Source organism: Nothobranchius furzeri, chromosome 3 (assembly GCF_043380555.1).
Source record: "Nothobranchius furzeri strain GRZ-AD chromosome 3, NfurGRZ-RIMD1, whole genome shotgun sequence".
In the NCBI taxonomy this organism is placed as follows: Eukaryota; Metazoa; Chordata; class Actinopteri; order Cyprinodontiformes; family Nothobranchiidae; genus Nothobranchius; species Nothobranchius furzeri.
Window position 1 is genome coordinate 56114134 of NC_091743.1, and position 6000 is coordinate 56120133.

Consider the following 6000-nt stretch of genomic DNA (forward strand, 5'->3'; position numbering starts at 1 on the left):
TCTACCTCTCGAGCTACTGTTGCCTCAATAATGTGAAATGCAAGATAGGCCTTATTACTGGAGTTTCTGCTGGATTTCTTGATGTATGATCACATTTTTGATGCTAGAAAAATGAAATAGAACATTACTTTTGTCAGATTTGTCTTTTTATCTTCATTTGCAATCATTCATCTAAACATTCCATTCTCTTTGTGATGGCCACAAAAGCTCAAGTTTCTTTAAAGGTGTGAGAAACAGAGAGTAGCAATGCAACAATTGTGCCCCATAAATCATCATCCCACTGACAACTAATAAGCATCTTGTAAGTTGTACAAGTGCGATCGACAAAAGGAGCAACTACAAAAGCTGTAAACCAGACTACAAAAACTGAAATGAAAGGCAATGAAAGGAACCGAACTGCAAAAGTCAAGTAAAAGGTGATTGTTTCCATTGGCTCATGGGAGAGTGATGTGTGAATACTGTGGCAAGACACCTGAAACTGATGACAGCAGAGATGTGACAGATACCACAGACCTCTTAGCTGATGGCTTTGTGGAGATCAGTTTCCTGACCTAGTGCAAAAAGTACCATTAAACGGGCTCTAAGAGGAAATCATCTTTTGCATTTAAAAAAGTGATCAAGTATTCTTCCCACAGATGGATTTTCTCAGTTACCCAATTTCAAAAAGCAGGAGGGGGCAGTGATACTTTATATTTCCATTTTACTTAAGGCCAACAAATGTCAAATTATTCTAGCCTTGTGTGTGTGTGTGTGTGTGTGTGTGTGTGTGTGTGTGTGTGTGTGTGTGTGTGTGTGTGTGTGTGTGAGTGCGTGTGTGTGTGTGCTTTGAAAGCAAATAATTCATTTTTTCTTTACTTTTATTCCTTTTACCAGAGTTAATTCTTTACCAGTAATCTATTCATTTGGGCAGGTGTGCAAGCTCATCCAGAGCCTGGTGGAAAACAAGAAAATTAACTCTGGTCAGAATGAACTTTGTTTTACCTTGCTAACTGAGAGAAAACCAGAAGAACACAGGCTTTGAAGCAAACCACCTGTGTAATCTTCTTCAGGCTTTCTCCCTTCATGTTCAGTGTTTGTTTTGGGCAATAGTGCCCCAAACCAGCAGCTGTTGTAACTGCATTAGATCATCTAAATGGCAACATGTTCACTTTCAAAAGTTCAGTGTCTAACAGAACCAAGCAACTTTTTTTGCCTGCAAACTATTGTAGTGTTAAAGTAATTTAAAACAGAATACAATTTCATTATATTGGTTCAGAAATAAACTTTGATGTATCTTTCAAAATGATGACAACTTGTTGTGCCTTGTAGGTGCTGAAACTCAAACAAAACAAGTACCCTCATTTCCACTAAAGCCGTGACTTAATGGACAACAGTTTACTTAACAACTCCACCCTCAAAACAATTAAAAGCAGCCAATACTAACTCATTATAGTACCATCAAAATCATATTGCAATTTCAGCTATATTCTCTTTGATGCACAGACTGCAGCAGAGCTGCTCATCCCATTAGTCAACTATTTCTCCAAAGTGGATCCAGTACATCTTGATTTACTAGTTTTCTTCTCATTATATTTTACAGTAAAATTAACAGAATTCATGTTATCAAAAATTGTTCAATCATTAAGAATTTTATGCACATGCGGTGTAATCTTACCTATGGATGGACATGACAAAGGCTGGAGGTAGTCAAAGGGACCAGAAGCACTGATTGTGTGGCAGTCTTGCTTCACGCACTGTACTTCAGGGCAGCTGTGGCTACAAGGTAGTTCATCACCATCAGTGTGTAAACGTGTGTGAATGAATAGGTAAAGCACTTTGGAGTTCCTCACTTAGAAAAGCAATAAACTAATGCTAAACAGTTCTGATATAAATATATATATTTTTTTATTTCTTTTTTACCTTTTCAAAAGAGCTCTCTGTATTTTAGTGTTGGGTAAAAAACATTTTTGGGCAAAAAGGTTGCAGGGACAACGAGTTGAATTTTTCTTCTGCTAGTCATTTTGCCTGTGTTTATTTAAAACACCGTCTGTGTAAAGGTGTGAAAGTAAAAGCATCACAGACAAATACTGCAGTTTAAATCATTTGTTTCTATCATTTCTTTTTCAAAGAGGACATATACACATCATTTGAATAAATCTGCAGTAGTCTCTCGTATGAAAGAATGCCTTCATCTCTCCTGCTCTCACAAAGGAAGCAACGTGGGGTGTGGGGAAGGAAACTGGAGAAAATCGGCAGGTTTACAGAACTTATTAATATTCATGATTTGCAAGCATCTCACCTCTGATTGGCAACAGTAACACAACTCTTCTGTTCCCTTCGTTCACACTGCAACATTGATGTTTTATCTCCACAAATAACACAAGTGTAGAGAAGATGTTCTTACATTTAAATAGAAACCATAGATTGTGAAATATCATGAAATATGAAATATCACCTCAATGGATCTTTGAGTAAATTTAACCAGAAGATCGGATCTTTTTATTGCAGGGATTGAGAATTACTTCATATCAACTCCAAGAGAGAGAGAGAGTCAGGTTTAAAAGTTAAAAGATTTATTTCTAAACAAATTAAACAAGACTAAATTAAAACACTATGTGTATGATGAACTAAGGTGGAGTAAGACTGAGGATGGTGTGTGTGTGAAATATGTTCAGAACCAGCAGATCCGGAGAAACGTTTAGTTCTGATGGGAGTAGGGATAGGTACCTTTGACATTTGAATCGATTCGGTAGTAATTCCCGGTACCTAGGAATCGATACCAGTACTAAACGGTACCAATTTGAGATACTTTTGAGTGTTTAATATTTTAATTCTCTTTTATAATAAAATATATATTTTTCTCAATATATAACCATATTTGATAAATATCACGATAAATAACATACAACTGTTTGTATTTTAATTCAATTCAAAATTCAAAAATATTTTATTAAACCCAGAGGGAAATTGATTGCTGTAGTAGCTCAGAATAAAAAGAATAATCAAGTCATCAAAGAGTTATTGTATAATACAATGGTTGTTGGCAGGAAGGATCTCCAGTAGTGTTCAGTGTTGCAGCGAAACTGAAGAAGCCTCCGACTTAAGACACTCTTCCGTTGTCGGACAGGCTTGTGAAGAGAATGCTCAGGGTTGTCCATAATTTTCTTGATTCTCTGGAGAATCCTTCTTTGCATTATCTCCTCCAGTCGTTCCACAGTCATCCCCAGAACATAACCAGCCTTTTTTATTAGGCTATTGAGCCTTTTCAGGTCCCTGCTTCTGATGCTATCCCAACAGATGATGGCTGAAGAGATTACACTCTCAACAACAGACTTGTAGAAGATCTGCAGCATCTTGCTACAGACATTGAAGGACCTAAGCGTCCTCAAGAAGTGCAGTCTGCTGTGTTCCTTCTTGTAAACAGCTTCGCTGTCCTTTCTCCAGTCCAGTCTGTTGTCCGGGTGAACTCCAAGGTATTTGTGTTCCTCAACCACCTCCACTTCTTCTCCCATGATGGATACACTGTTTGACTCCCCCCGTTTCTTTTGAAGTCTAAAATCACCGCCTTTGTTTTGTTCACGTTCAAGGTCAGATGATTGTTTCCACACCAAGCCACAAAGCGCTCCACCAGCTCTCTGTACTCAGCTTCTTGTCCATCTCTGATACACCCGACAACTGCAGAGTCATCTGAGTATTTCTGTAGATGACAGGTCTCTGATTTGTACTGGAAGTCTGAGATGTACAGGGTGAAAAGAAATGGTGAGAGTACAGTCCCCTGTGGTGCTCCAATGTTACTGATCGCCTGGTTTGATGTGCAGTTCTTCAGCCTCACAAACTGTGGTCTGTTTGTCAGGTACTCTTTAATCCAGGCAATAGTTGAGGCCCCCACCTGTGTATTCTTGAGTTTCTGGCAAATTACATCAGGCTGGATTGTGTTAAATGCACTGGATAAATCAAAGAATATGACCCTGACAGTGCTGCCTGCTTTGTCCAGATGACAGTGGATTGGTTGAAGCAGCTGGATGATGGCATCTTCAACTCCAACTCCATGGCGATAAGCAAACTGCAGCAGGTCCTGATATGTTCTGGCTTGCTTATTCAGGTGGACCAACAGGAGTCTCTCAAGGACCTTCATGATGTGGGATGTCAGGGCAACCGGTCTGTAGTCATCATTGACTGATGGGCGAGTTTTCTTTGGAACTGGAACAAGGCAGGATGTCTTCCACAGGACTGGAACCTTCTCCTGGGCCAGACTGAGGTTGAAGAGGTTCTGCAGAATCCCACAGAGCTGCTCTGCACAGGCCTTCAGTACCCTGGGGCTGACACCATCTGGACCTGCAGCCTTGTTCCTGTTCAGTCTCTCCAGCTGCCTCTTCACCTGACTTCTAGAGACAGATAGGTGGGAGGGGGAGGTAACTGGGGCAGCAGCATCTCCTGACTTGGTTGAAGGCAGATTTATAGAACCAGAAGAGTCCTTGACTGCGTTAGAGGACAACAGAGCTGGCGTGTGACAGGGAAATGTTGGATCAGAGGAGGATGGGATGTCTGATTGGCTGGGGACAGGCGAGGAGGATGCTGGGTTTGTTCCTGAACTGAACCTATTGAAGAACTTGTTCAGTTCATTGGCTGTGTCCAGACTGCCATCTGTGCAATCCTTCCTCTGCTTGAAGCCTGTGATCTTCTTCATCCCTGACCAGACATCTCTGATATTGATCCTCTGCAGTTTGTTCTCCAGCTTCTTCCTGTATGCCTCCTTGCTGTCTCTGATCTTGATCTTCAGTTGCTTCTGTATACTCCTCAATAATTCCCTATCTCCCTCCTTGAAGGCTCTTTTTTTCTCATTTAGCGGATTCTTCAGTTCACTGGTGATCCAGGGTTTGTTATTAGTGAAGCATCTCACTGTTCTGGTGGGTATGATACTGTCCACACAGAAGTTTATATAGTCAGTGACACATCCAGTCATGGCATTGAAGTCCTCTTCATATCCTTGCAGAGAGTCATCCAATCTGTGGTCTCAAAACAACCCTGCAGGGCTTCTTCAGCATCATGTGACCATTTTCTCACAGTTCTTCTTGTCACAGTTTGCCTCTGAACAAGTGGTTTGTATTCTGGGCAGAGAAAAACAAGATTGTGATCGGATTGTCCCAGAGGAGGCCTAGTTTTTGACATATATGCATTCTTTACATTTGCATAACACAAATCCAATGTCTTTTTTTCTCTGGTGGAGCAGCTGACAAACTGATGAAATGTTGGAAGTGTAGCAGAGAGCGAGGCATGATTAAAATCACCAGATATAGCCACAAATGCATTGGGGTGCTGGGTTTGTAGCTTATCGATAACGAAACTGATGGCATCACATGCACTTTCAGCAATGGCTGAAGGTGGAATATAAATGGTTGCCAAGACAACACTGGTGAACGCTCTTGGCAAATAATATGGGCGACAACTTCTTGCCAAGAGTTCAGCATCTGGGCTGCAGAGACGACATTTCACTGAAACCTGACCTGGAGCCGACTGCATTCCTCACATGCACCTGAAGACCACACCAAGACCTTGCAAAGGCATCTCATGTGAAAACGTCTCAGTGAAATGGTTCATTACAGTTCGATCAGAGTAAAGTACCAGACTGCTGCTTTACATCAGATCAGTGAAGTGGTTACAAATTGATAACACGTGCCCCATTTCCTTCCTTGATAATTATTTTCAAATGTAATTCTGCTAGAGACCTTGTCCTCGTGTGAATATCAGGTGTTAGTTTGTAGTTCTTATTAAAAAAAACATCTTGAATAGTGATTCAGTGGCCTTTCTCAAATAATAACTGGCTCCTTTTAGGGTTGTCACGGTATGAAAATGTAACCTCACGGTTATTGTGACCAAAATTATCACGGTTTTCGGTATTATCGCGGTATTTTTTAAACGGTGTTGCATATGTTCAGAAAGCATTGATAGTCCTGTTCTACACAAACTGAAATAGTTCTGAAAAGGTTTAACAGTGTTTATTAAACCTAAAATAACACAAAG